This window comes from Pinus tabuliformis, chromosome 4_2 (assembly GCF_031772625.1).
Source record: "Pinus tabuliformis cultivar Carrire ecotype Pingquan chromosome 4_2, CPIR1, whole genome shotgun sequence".
Classification (NCBI taxonomy): Eukaryota; Viridiplantae; Streptophyta; class Pinopsida; order Pinales; family Pinaceae; genus Pinus; species Pinus tabuliformis.
Genome location: NC_142304.1, coordinates 118,472,113 through 118,486,730, shown reverse-complemented (window position 1 = coordinate 118,486,730; position 14,618 = coordinate 118,472,113). Strand labels below are relative to the sequence as shown.

Here is a 14,618-nt window from a genome sequence, read left to right as displayed (position 1 = left end):
TTTTTGATGGTGACATTCCTTCTGGATGCAGGACTGGGAGGATCCACAATCTCATGGAAAAAAAAATGTTTTATAGTCAGAGGTTCCATGTCTTGTAAGGCGTACAAGATAGCTTCCAGTTCCCTGTCCGGAAATAGGATCCGATCCTTGTCAAGTGGTTTTTGGGCTGCCAAAGGGCCACCAATAACAGGGGTCATAGTCTGATTGAGGTCTAGATCAGAGGAGGGTGCATTTGATGTATATCTGTTGCAATTTATAACCAAATTTGGCCCCAAAAACACGTCATCGACACACATCAACGGGTTGCCACTGGTAGACACCTGCCTAGATGCAGGTGCCTAATGTGCAACGGTCGAATGGGGGATGACAGAGCTGGAACAATCTTACAGTGGGTCGATGAGGGGCCGAACACAGGAAACAAGCCCATGGGCCCATACAGGGGATGAGTTGCCCCAGTCAAGGGAGGAGAGCGATTATCAATAATTTCATTTAATTTCTGAAAATGACAAGGTAAATCCACAGTTTGGATAGGGGATAGAGGTGGAGGATTACTTTCCTGACCACTCATATATCCACTCACTAAGGTGCCAGGACATTCCCTGATGCGATATCGCCACATCGCCGAGGGTTTCTTGGAGCATACCTCCATCAGAGGACCTGTTTCGTGGAAAATAAGACAATGGTAGGGCACTCCCCAATAATCGATATGCATCATGATACTGAATTTGCTCCATCTGATCTCAAGTTCTGCAAGTAACCCTTTCCGCATGTCAACCTCCACCAGAAACCACGCCATTCGCTTGTCCAACTAGCCAAAACTCCCCTCGTCCCAAAAATAAAAGGACCCAATACGATTTCTGATGTCTCGTATCGCCAAGGGGTTTAATAATTCCAGGGGCAACCCCGACAGCTTTACCTAGATAAAATTTCGTCGAGTTGACTCATTTTGGGGGTCAAAACCAACTTTCCATCTCTGTAATACCAGGACCCCCCTTCCCTTAATCCATGGAGCCTTTAGGATTTTCTCAGAGTCCTCTACATTTAAGAAATGGAAGACCATCCAACCATTAAAAAGTATGCTGACCTTTGGCCTGTATTTAAGGATGGGCAACCAATGTTTTTCAACCCATTCTTTTATTTGATCTTCTATCATTTGGAGGTGTATCCATCGCCCCATCAGAGCCTGTTGTCTCAACCGTTCTATGCTACCCCATAAGGACTCTTCCTTCTTTTTCTTGGTGGGAAATGTTGATTCAGGATTCTCCGGTTCCGTTATACCTACCCCTTCTGCTCCAATGTGATTTCCATTTGAAACGCATTGCAGGGAGATGTGTGAAATGACATGTCTTTCTGCTTGAATTGTCATTCCAATGAGGGTCTCAGGGGAAATGTATGACTGATCGTGAATGTTGTGCAGCTGTCCGGAGTCCATGCCAAGCATCTCAGTGACTGCCACCATCGTGGCCAGTTAGGAGCGCTCCAGAAGAAAGGTCCCTCATCCCATCCGATAAAAGTGATCCACCTAGAATTTAATAAAACCAAAAGATAAAGAGTTATGCATGTATACTCAGGATCACCCAGGGGATACTCTAGCCCATACCCATGTCTGACAAACTAATCTGCCCCTGACAGTGCATATGGATGTAAGTGGTCGTCCCCACGAGCCCCCGTACCAACCTTTATGTGTGTACCTAGCCAATCTCAATAGCCACGATGGACAGAAATTCAAATGCCCCGGATAACCGTTTTTCCCACCCTCTTGTTCAAGAGGACCAAGAACTAGTGCTCGTAAATGCCATGGATTCACCCATTAGCTGCCAGAAGGAAAGAAGGGTAGCCTCCGTTTCACTTATCCCGGATAAAAACCATAATAACTGATAAGTTTTATGTCCGCCGATCACAGATCAAAGCTTGATACCATCTCCGAGAATGCTAGTAAGACTATATTAATAGATTGTTCACTAAAAATGAAAGTTCATAAATCACATAGCTATGTAAGGCTAGTAGCAAGCAGGCTATTCTATGTCCATCTTAATGCTTCATAGATCCCACATTACCAAAGTAATATGTATGTCCATATGAACAGATTGTCGTAGAAAAAAACCCACGCTTTTGTTTTATTTAAAGTTTGAGAGTCCCGCTTGCAAAAACCCCACAAGAGGTTAAACCTAAACCTGTTCCTCACAACCCAATGGTTTTTGATCAACTTCGATGGTTATATCACGTCTTTTTCCATCCATTCTTCATGTTCCGCATTGTTTTTCTTATTGCTCCTGACGCTCCTCCTCCCCTGTTTGTTTCCATAGAAGCCCTGGATTTCTTGAAATCAAATGAAGCTGCTACTCTATATCCTAAAGACTTTTTTAGATGATACCCAACGTAACATGTGATACCGTGAAAAGTTTCTTATTCCTTTCCGACCGCACACATCTAGGAAATTTTGTTGGAAAATTAATCCCAACCACTGCATTAAACACTGTGACAACAACCATACTTGTCAGAAGTATTTTGCAGGTTGTGATTTAGTTTGCAAGAAAAAGGACTAAAGTTTGAGTAGAAGTACATCGCATTTTGCAGATTGTGATTTAGTTTGCAGGAAAAAGGACTAAAGTCTGAGTAGAAGTACATTGCAGACCATTCCACAACACATCACAAAGTTAAAGCACTTAATGAGGGTTGTTAAATACGTATGGGTGAAAAATTTACTATGCAAATCTCAGTTGCAATCCCAACCTCTACAAGGTCAGGAAATACCTCATTTTGTATAATCGCCCATCCTATGTATATGAATTTAAAAATCATTTGCAAAGTTGAGCGAGAGAGAGGGTGAAATTATCTGTGGTAATGAGGAGAAAATCGCATTCCACAACACATCACAAAGTTAAAGCACTTAATGAGGGTTGGTAAATACGTATGGGTGAAAAATTTACTATGCAAATCTTAGTTGCAATCCCAACCTCTACAAGGTCAGGAAATACCTCATTTTGTATAATCGCCCATCTTGTGTCTTAAATATTTTCTCTGTCATGTATTAATGTCAAAAATGTATGTTTTGGATAAATATGAATTTAAAAGTCATTTGCAAAGTTGAGCGAGAGAGAGGGTGAAATTATGTGAGGTAATGAGGAGAAAATCGTGGAGAAATTTGTGGTGGGCCCGTGAAAACCAGTTTTACGGAGTTTTAGAGACAGTTACTCCGCAACCCCAGTGAAGCGTAAATCGTAGTAAGTTTTTGTGTTTTCACTTGGAGCTGCAACCTCCATTTATCACGCGAATGTATTTTCCTATGTTTTGAAATATAATCTAAAACATGGTTTGTTGCGATATGGTTTTAAACCTTCATGAGTAGATTTATAAAAACCTTTGTGGTTTTACTCTGTTTTGCTGAGTTATTTTTCATGTTTGAGTTATTTTATGTGTTTTAATTAAGTCTGTGTAGTTGTAATATCCTTGCCACAACTGAAGTTGAATTTGCCGCAACCAAATTTTGAGCCAGAATCCTCTCCTCTACCATGTGAATTCTTCTAACATGGTATCGGAGTGGGTTAAATATTGTTGGTGTAAAAACAAGTGTTTTCACTAGCAATTGAAATTTTTTTTAGGGCAGATTGTTTTTTCCTTCAAAGCGAATTTACCAGCAGGTAGAAAGTTGTTTTTTCACTCAAAAATGGAAACATCAAGAACAAGTTTGAATAATCCTCAGATACCTTAGTTTAATGGAAACAACTATGATTATTGGGATATTACAATGAAGACCCTATTTAATTCTCAAGACATTTGAGATTTGGTGGAAAATGGTTTTCAAGAACTAGCAGATGCAACAACATACAATGCCTTGTTTCAAGAAGAAAGGGTTTTGTTAAGGGACAACAAGAAGAAAGATGCAAAATCGCTCTTCTTAATTTTTCAAACAGTTCATGAAAGTATTTTCCCAAGGGTTGTAACAACGAAGTCCAAGCAAGCATGGGACACCCTCCAGACAGCCTACCAAGGCATGGCAAAGGTCAAGACAACAAAAATGCAAATGTTGAGAAGAGATTTTGAAACACTTTGTATGAAAGAGTCTGAAAATGTAAACTCATTTTTTACACATGTAATTGGGTTGATTACTCAAATCAGGTCTCATGGTGAGACACTTGAAGAAGGCAGAATAGTTGAGAAATTTTTGAGAAGTCTGCTAGTAAGGTTTGATGCCATTGTTGTGGCCATAGAAGAGACAAAGGATCTCTCACAGTTCTCACTGGATGAGCTTCATGCATCATTGATTTTTCATGAACATAGAATGAATAGAGCGACAAGCTCCTCATTGGAGCATGCATTCAAGACACAAGTTTCATTTGGTCAAGGTCAAGGCAGAGGAAGATCATATGCTAGATGAAGAGGAAGAAGCCCACACAGAGGTGGAAGAAGCGACCCTTCAAGCTCAAGTGGTAGGGCAACAATCAAAATCCAAGTCATAGCCCAAGCCAAAATCAAGCACAAGGTCAGAGGTATGATAAATCTCAAGTCCAATGTCATTACTGTAAGAAGTATGGTCATTATGCAAATGAATGTAGAAAGAAGCAATATGACATTAGTAACAAACCAAGTGTAAATTTCATAAAAGAAAATCAGAACCATGATAGCATGTTTTTAGCTTGTAATGTAGCACAAGAAAAACAAAGTGATATATGGTATCTAGATTCAGGGTGTAGCAACCACATGTCAGGGAACATAGAAATGTTTTCCAATCTAGATCAAAGTGTGAAATATAAAGTGACATTAGGGACTGATAGAAAAGTCTCTATTATGGGCAAAGGAAGAGTCGATATCCTAAAAAGGAAGGGGGAGAAGAAGTACATCTCAAATGTTTACTTTGTCCCAGGTTTGAAGCATAACCTCATAAGCATTTGACAACTCATGCAAAAGGGCTACAATGTCTTTTTAAAAAATGATGAATGCACAATTTTGGATAGGCCTCCAAGAAGACAGTTGATTGCAAAGGTTCATATGAAAAATAATAGAATGTTTCCCCTAAAGATAAGATCATATTTTAAGGAAGAAGGTGCACAAGCACAACTATCAATGAACTCACAAGAGGATGAAGGAAAAGATGCAATTGTCACACAAGTGAACTATCAAGCAAAGGTCAAAGATGAAAATTGGTTATGGCATTTGATATTTGGACATCTCAACTTTGGAGGTTTGAATTTACTGCATAGGAAAGGCACGGTGAAGGGATTGCCACTCATAGAGAAACCAGACAGCCTATGTGAAGGATGTATCTTGGGCAAGCAACATAGAGAGAAATTTCCAGCAGGAAAGTCAGTAAGGGCAAAGGCACCTTTGGAGATTGTCCATTCAGATTTATGTGGACCAATGCAGACACCATCAATTGGTGGCAGCCATTATTTATTGACCTTCATAGATGAATACACAAGGAAGACATGGGTCTATCTCCTAAAACATAAAAGTGAAGTGTTTGAGCATTTTCATCGATACAAGGCTCTTGTTGAAAAGCAAAGTGGACACTACATCTTAAGGACTAACAGAGGTGGTGAATACATCTCAAATGAATTCCTTCGATTTTGTAGCGAGCATGGAATTCACAAGCAATTTACAACAAGATATACACCTCAGCAAAATGGTATGGCGGAAAGGAAGAATATGACCATTATGGAAATGGAAATGAGTATGTTGAAGGCAAAGCATTTGCCAAACGATTATTGGGTTGAAGTTGTCGCTTGTGTAGCATATACCTTGAATAGATGTCCAACCAAAAGCATCCAAAACATAGTTCCCGAAGATGCATGGAGTGGAAGAAAGCATAGTGTCACTCACGTGAGAGTCTTTTGATGTGTGGCGTATGCACATGTCCCAGATGATTTGAGGAAGAAGTTGGACAACAAGGGGGAGAAATGAATATTTGTTGGATACAATGATGAATCCAAGACATACAAGCTCTACAATCCATCAACCAAGAAGGTCATAATCAGTAAAGATGTGTCGTTCATAGAAGAGGAAGCATGGGATGGAAGTTTAGAGAAGACAATCAATGTGAAAGCATGTATACCACATGAGGACAAAGAGGAATTGACAGCAGCAAGAAATTCCTCAACAATGTCTCCCTCTACTCTTATTCAAGCACAACAAAGTAGGCATCAAGCAACAATATCAACAAATAATAGGACATCGTCACGCAGTTAAGCAAGTGCTTCTCTAAGCATGCCGCAAAGCACAACACCAAGAGACATGTCAAGCCCATCTTCAGCAAGCACAAGAAGACCAAAAATTCAGAAATTTAAATGAAATTTATGAGCAAGATCAAGTTGATAGTAGTGTTGGTCTGAATTCCTTATTTGCATTGTTTTGTCATGTAAATGGCCCAATCCATTTTGAAGATGCAGTCAAAGAAGAAAAATGGGTTGCGACAATGGAGGAAGAAATAGGAGCAATAGAAAAGAATGACACATGGGAGTTAGTGAACTTTCTGCAAGGAAAATAAGTCATTGGAGTGAAGTGGATCTATAAGACCAAGAGAAACGTTGAGGGAAAGATTGAAAGGCACAAAGCAAGGCTACTTGTCAAAGGATACAAGAAGCAACGTGGAAGAGATTATTCGAAGACGTTTGTGCCAGTTGCGAGGATGGAGATAGTGCGTATAATTGTGGCGATTTCCACGCAACATAAATGGAAAGTGTATCAAATGGACGTAAAATCAACGTTCTTGAATGGAGTGCTGAAAGAGGAAGTGTATGTTGTGCAACCACCTAGTTATGAGGTTGAAGGCCAAGAAGACAAAGTGTATCGGTTGAGGAAAGCTCTTTATGGGCTGAAGCAAGCACCACGTGCATGGTATAGTAGGATAGATGCTTACTTGTTGGACAATGGTTTCAACAAATGTGATGGTGAGCCCACTCTCTACATCAAAGAGAGCGATGGTAAGATTCTTATTGTTGTCTTATATGTAGATGATTGATTTTTACAGGCAGTGATGATTTCCTCATCGCTGATTTCAAAGAAGTCATGAAGAGTGAATTTGAAATGACTGACTTGGGGTTGTTAAGGTATTTTTTGGGCATAGAAGTAAAGCAAACAAAAAATGGCATTTTTATCTCTCAAGCAAAGTATGTAGCAGACATTTTGGATATGTTTAATATGCATAAAAACAAGCCCGCACCAACTCCAACTGTCATGGGGTTGAAGTTGAGAAAAGAAGATTGCAGCAGCAATGTCAATCCGACATTATACAAAAGTATGATAGGCAACTTGATGTATTTGACTGCCACTAGGCCAGATATAATGTATGTAGTGAGTTTGGTGTCGAGGTTCATGGAGACACCCAAGGAAACACATTGGCAAGCAACGAAAAAGATTCTAAGGTATGTCAATGGGAAAAAACAGTATGGTGTTTTGTACACTGCAACAGATGATTTCAGGCTAGTTGGTTACACTGACAGTGATTGGGCAGGAAGTGTCGATGACAGAAAAAGCACGTCAGGATATGTTTTTCATTTGGGTTCCAGAGCCATTTCATGGGCCTCCAAGAAGCAGCCAATAGTGTCACTGTCAACAATAGAAGTTGAATATGTCGCCGCAATAGCAACAGCGTGTTAGGCAGTTTGGATGAGAAGGATGTTGAGGGATCTTCGCCACGACCAAGAGGGAACGACAACTAATATCTGTGACAACACTTCCACAATCGCATTGTCAAAGAATTTTGTCTTTCACAAAAGGACCAAGAATATTGATGCTAAATATCATTTTATTAGAGAGTTGATTAACAATGATGAAATTGTGTTGCAACACTATAGGTCACAAGAACAATTTGCTGATATTTTCACAAAGCCATTGGCATGTGAAAGTTTTGTTTACCTTAGAGATTGTTTTGGAATTTTCAATGGCGGTAGTTGTGATTAAGGGGGAGTGTTGGAAAATTAATCCCAACAACCCTGTTAAACACTCTAACGGCAACCATACTTGTCAGAAGTATTTTGCAGGTTGCAGTTTAGTTTGCAGGCGAAAGGACTAAAGTTTGAGTAGAAGTATAACGCAGACCATTCCGCAACACATCACAGAGTTAAAGCACTTAATGAGGGTTGGTAAATACGTATGGGTGAAACATTTACTGCTCAATGTAGTCCACAATCTCTGCGAGCTCAGGGAATCCCTCATTTTGTATAATCACCCATCCTGTGTGCTAAATACTTTCTCTGTCATGTATTAATGTAAAAAAATGTATGTTTTGGATAAATATGAATGTAAAAGTGATTTGCAAAGTTGAGCGAGAGAGAGGTGAAAGTCAGTGAAGTAGTGAGGAGAAAACCATGGAGAAATTTGTGGTGGGCACGTGAAAACCAGTTTTACAGGCAGTTACTTCACAACCCCAGTGAAGCGTAAATCACATTAAGTTTTTTTGTTTTCACTTGGAGCCACACCCTCCATTGTGATATGGTTTTAAACCTTCATGAGTAGATTTACACCTTTTTGTTTTCTCTGTTTTTCCGTGAGATATTTTCCATTTTTGAGTTATTTTCTATGTTTTAATTAAGTCTCTGTGTAGTTGTGATATCCTCACTGCAACTGAAGTTGACTTTACCGAATTCTGAGCCAGACTCCTCTCCTCTGCCCTGTGAATTTTTCTAACATCAATTTCAGGGTGCACTTTCGTTTCTCAGTCGATCGAGTTTAAAAGCTGCGAGGGATTTCATCATACACCACAATTTTCTCTTTGGTATTTTTGCGAAGCTAATCAATTTGTGTTTTCTTGTTTCAATCGGACTATCGAGTGCAGATGGCAGAGCAGTTGAGCGAGGATTAGATCGTAGATTTCAAGGAGGCTTTTAGTCTATTTGACAAAGATGGCGATGGCTGCAATACCACCAAATAATTGGGCACTGTTATATGCTCTCTAGGACAGAATCCAATTGAAGCTGAACTATAAGACATGATCAGTGAAGTTGATGCTGATGGAAATGGAAATGGGATAATTGATTTTCCAGAGTTCTTGATTCTCATGGCTTGAAAGATGAAGGATACTAACTCAGAGGTTGTTATGAAACCAGCTCACAAAAAGATAGAAAAGATAGATCAACGCCTTAGAATTCAACCTCTTTGAGGGGGCAACCTCCTTTACATTACACAAATGAATGATTCTTTGATGATACAAATGAAAAGACCTCCTTTCTATATATAGGAGTCTAAGGGGTCATAATATAATCAAAGCTGACATAACAATATAATGTAAGGGCACAATAATAACAATAATGGGCTTCTATGGGGCACAATAATAACAATATGGGGACTACATGGGTACACCAATATAATAGGGGGTTGTACTAATAACAATCAGGGGTTACACTAGTAGTATAGGGGCCTAACATGCCCCTTTCCTTCAAAAATTGTTGTCCTCAACGCTCAAGTAGTTCTTGATGCTTCTGTAGAAAATTCTTGTCCTGCCATCTGGAATATTCGGCAGTAGGTTCTTCCACTTGATGAGATACTCTGAAATTGATCGATTTCGTAGCTGTCGGGTTCTTTTTTCTGTGATTGCTCCAGGTTCCAATATGATTTTTCCTTCCTCTTCAAGTTCTGGCAATATTGTTTGAATTGGGATATTCTGCAATTTTTGAATGAATGGCCACACTTCTTTGTCCTTCTTCCATTCATCCCTTGCTTCGTTTATCCAATGTAGTTGGATAATAGAAATAGCACAAAACAATGCTTTACAAGATATGGTCTGATTCATTTCTTCTTTCTTTGGGGTTGGGTCCTGGCATATATCCTCTTCTTTTGATGTTTCTTGATCCTTTTCTTCCTCCTCTTCATACTCTATGTAAAATAATTTCTTCTTAGCACACTTATGACCTTTAGTGCATTTGCTATCACAATTGTAACGAAGCCCTTTTTCTCTTTTTTCTTCCAATTGTTGTGGTGTAACCCTTGTATGATGTGGAAGGCTAGGAGAAACAACACTTCCATCTTTATAGTTGTGAGGGGTAGACTTCCTTGTTGCCATAATTTTACTTTCCACTATGTAACAAAGCCCTTTTACTCTTTCCAATTGTTGTGATATTTCTCTAAAGAAGGTGTTTCTCTTTGTATCCTCATAATGTGCTATCATTTCGTCCGTGAAAATTGACCACGTAACAAGTTGTTTAAGAGAACAAAACCATTTATACCATAAAAATTGATCCAGTTCTAAATATGAAGATGCAATACATACCTTTTGTAACAATGGTACACCATGTAGATCAAAATATTGCTTCATTTGAAGTATCCAATTTACCAGATCCTTGCCATCAAACTTCCTCATATCGCCTTTTCTTGATTTTAGGAGCTCAATATTGAAATGACTATAACTCTGTACTTTCAGCTCTTCCAGTTCTGAAATTGCGATCTGAAGTAGCCCTCTGTGTCCTCTTTCCAATGCCACCAGTCTGATCCAAATTGGATTCTCCAAGGAAGAGTTAAGCCAAATCTCCCACAGTGACCTGATTATAGACTAGTTCAGTAGAGTGAACTTGTACGACGTGCCACGTGTCACTGTTTTGACCTTTAGCTCTGAAAAATATATACAAGAAACTACAGTCCGTTCTCTTTTTGTACCTTCTTACAAAATTTCAATCTGATTCTCAGAGAGAAAGTTATGATGATTTTCCCTAGGTCACCTGTTTGGAATGTAATTCGGGAGTCTGCAAAAATGCCAACTTCCTCAGATCATATCTCCATAAATATAGCGTGAAAAGCTCTGAAATTCGGACCCAAGGTGCAAAATGATTTCAATCCAAATGGGGTTTTTTTAGCATCTGAAATGTCGCAGAGAAAAAGTTATAGCGCAAATGTCACGATGACCTGTTTGGAGTAGCGAAACCCTAGAATCCAAAGCTCTGATACCAAATGTTATGAAACCAACTCACAAAAAGATAGAAAAGATAGATCAACGCCTTAGAATTCAACCTCTTCGAGGGGGCAACCTCCTTTACATTACACAAATGAATGATTCTTTGATGATACAAATGAAAAGACCTCCTTTCTATATATAGGAGTCTAAGGGGTCATAATATAATCAAAGCCGACATAACAATAATAATGTAAGGGCACAATAATAACAATAGTGGGCTTCTATGGGGCACAATAATAACAATATGGGGACTACATGGGTACACCAATATAATAAGGGGGTTGTACTAATAACAATAAGGGGTTACACTAGTAGTATAGGGGCCTAACAGAGGTAGAGTTGAAAGAGGCCTTCAAGGTTTTTGACAATGATCAAAATGGTTTCATATCTACAACCAAGCTGCAGCATGTGATGACCAGCTTGGGAGAAAACCTAACTGACGAAGAAGTTGATGAGATGGTCCGTGAGGCTGTTGATGGATATGGTCAAGTCAACTATGAGGATTTTGTCACGATGATGTTCGCAAAATGAGATGAATGTAAGGTGATATATGTGTGTGTGTGTGTGTGTGTGTGTTGGGGGAAGAGTGAATTGTTTTCCTTGCTGTGGAAAGGGTCGAGAAAGGTATTATTGAAGTTTCAAATGATGAACATGCACGATATTTTTCACTAATGAATGGAATACGTAAATCCAGTCTTTTAGGGTGAAGTGATCCTTTAACAAATCTAGTCCATGATTAGCGAGTTTCAATTTGGTGGTCTGGGCATTTGACCATATCAAAAACAATATTTAAATAAGTAGGCTTTGAAATAGTCATGGGACAAATAAAATATTTAAAACTATTGACCTGGTCAAAAACTACAACACCTGGAATTTAGGGTTTGGTAAATATTGTTTTCTTTAAGGAATGCGCAGAGAAGAGCCATTACTTTTCAAGTACGGTAGTGATTACAATTTATCTTGTTTCAAAAGTTACAGGTTTAAACAGTGCCCATAATATTATTTACCAGCCTAGATCCATCTTAACACCGGAACTATCAAGCGCCGAGAGGGATCAAATCTCTCTAGGTGCGAACCTATTTTTTGAGTGTAAAACTTCATGAAAGGTTTGCACCTCAAGAGATTTGATCCCTCTCAGCGCTTGATAGATCCGATGTTAAGATGGATCTAGGCTGGTTTTAGTCGTGTGCAGTCATACAAAATTTGCTAAACATTTAATTATTTTGATCATTTTAAATATGCTAAATATGTCTAGGATTAATTTGGTCAATTTAATTTAAAATTTTCTTAGTTACCTCAGTTTGTTGAGATGAGAGAGACTGTTAATAACTTGAATGATGATAAATGATGAAATACAACTTTGAGTGCAAAGTGTCAATGTAACAATTTTCATAGATAGCAAATGTGAATATTAAGAATACAGTCTATTACAAACAATCTTCATTGCAGTCAATCTGAAACTATTTTCTTCTATTGCTTCTATTATCACACCTATTATTTTTTCCATTTTCTCTTATCGATCATATGAAAAGAGTAGTTGGAAGCATAGACCATTGAAATATTTAACTCGGTCTACTATAGTAAACAACATACCTTGTCTCTATTGCTCTCCAATATTAATATTAGTTTTCTCCAAAGTAAATCATTCTGACTTATGTAGTGTTAAACCCCAAATAATTTTCAATGGTAGTTATTTTCTATTATTGCATTGGAATGCAAATTTATTGTCATAAAGCTGCTTGACTTGGATGGTAATGATTATTGTTTGAGGGACTTATATTGCCTTTGTCATCATGCTTGCTACTACTGTGTTTTTGTCAAAAGATGCTCCTAGTATTCATTGAGTTAGAGAATGATGATGATGATGGCATGTTGTTTTTGGCCTAAGATTGATCTTGGAATAGATGGAGTTGATGCATGAGTTTGTTGTTGGCGTGTTAATATTGTTTGATGTTATCATGTTTAGGGGGAGCATGTCTTGCATGTGCTTGCTGACTAGGTGGATATTGTGTTGTTGCTTGAGGATTATCATATTTTCAGTTGTTATGCATTGGTTAGAGTGATGTTGTTGCTGCTATGATTAATATGATGTGTTGCTGATGGTTATGTCGCAGGCTGATTGAACCACTTTTTTACTTAGAGTGGGATATCACCTCATCAGAAGAAAAAATAGAAAAACTAGGAAAAGGCTGACCAAATTGAATCTCATTATCTCATCTCGCTATGGAAGCGTTATTACGTATAGCTATCATTCATGTATCTGTGTGAGTGAATGAATTGTGAGGCTTGCATCTCGGGAAAGAAAGTGAGTCAGAATCGGATTTACTTATTCAAAATAATTGCCCCCTCCTAGCAAATGTGCTCACTCAAATGATATGCATGCGGGCGTGGGGCACAACAAGAAAAGTGGTGAATGGGTGCGTAACGTAAAGGAGGATGTTTTTGTTGACAGTTTTGATATGTGTTGATGATGCTTATGGAGAGAGTGTTGTTGTTGGTGCTTATGATGTACTGTTGTTGTTGAGGTAGTTGGAGCGGTTGATTGGGTTTGTTGTTACTAGACTACATTCTTTATTACTACTACTTCATATGAGGGTTGAGTTTTCTATTGCTGCTTCATGACAGAGTGATTTATGGTCATTTCTTCTTGACCCAACTAATGTCCAAGGAGATTTTTTATCAGTCTCATCATTGTTGAGGTGAAGCCTTTTCCATTGATGTCAAATGGGGAGAGCATGAGGAGATTAGTTTTAGAGGCCAACATCAGATTGATGGTTCAACAGGGGTTGTCATCAATGCCAAAGGGGGAGATTGTTGGCATTGATGATGCCATTGTTGATGTTGTTGTTAGTTGCAGCGATTGATGGTTGGCATTGATGTTAATTAGAGCATGTGTTGGCAGATTATCGTGTTGCAGTTTGACTTGAATATGATGTGTGTGTGCTTGGATTATGTGAAGATGGTATGGTTGTTTAGACACTAGATGGTGTTTGGTGTATCACAGATGCTTGGAATTACCTTAGTATTGGTTTGTGTGTGGTCCATGTCGACACTTGGTTTTGGAATTACAGGTATTGGTATTACCATTTTATCTGCCTATGGTATTGACTTGGAGATTACCATGGTAGAAGGGTTCGTGGTATTCGCATAACCATGGTATTTACCTATGTTATTGAGCTAGAGATTACCATGGTACAAGGGTTTGTTGTATTGGCATAACCATGGTATTTACCCAAGGTATTGAGCTAAGATTATCATGGTACAAGAGCCCATGGTATTGGTATAACCATGGTATTGGTTTTGAGATTGTGGAGGATATTTTAGTTTATAGTTGTGTGAGAAGGATGTATTTTTTGATTGATGGTGTGTGTATGTATGAGGCTATGAGTGGGTGCTATAGTGTTGTGTATAATATATTGCATATCTGTAGCTGTGTTGATTATATGGTGGAGATCAACATATCATTTTCAGATTCAGATTGGTGAGGATGTTGGGTTTCTCATGTTGAGCAGATTTGAGAGCCCATTTTGAAAATTCATAAAACATGATTCACATGGAGGTGTTGAAGGAATTAAGGCTTCATAACAGGCAGTGTGTAGATAAGGTGGGGGCCTTCTAGTAGACAAATCAGTACAAGAAGCAGTTTCTCCAGAGTCCACTAGAGTTGGGCGAGACTCGTTGGTTGTGGCGGATTCTAGTGAATGGTTGTTCATAGAGTCATGAGAGGAGATTCCTT

The 14,618-nt window shown here is 38.7% G+C and overlaps 1 pseudogene; it reads left to right on the top strand.

Annotated features, from left to right (window-relative positions):
- Nucleotides 1-8,773: 8,773 nt before the first annotated feature.
- Nucleotides 8,774-11,413, top strand: LOC149168538 (calmodulin-like; annotated as a pseudogene).
- Nucleotides 11,414-14,618: the final 3,205 nt, after the last annotated feature.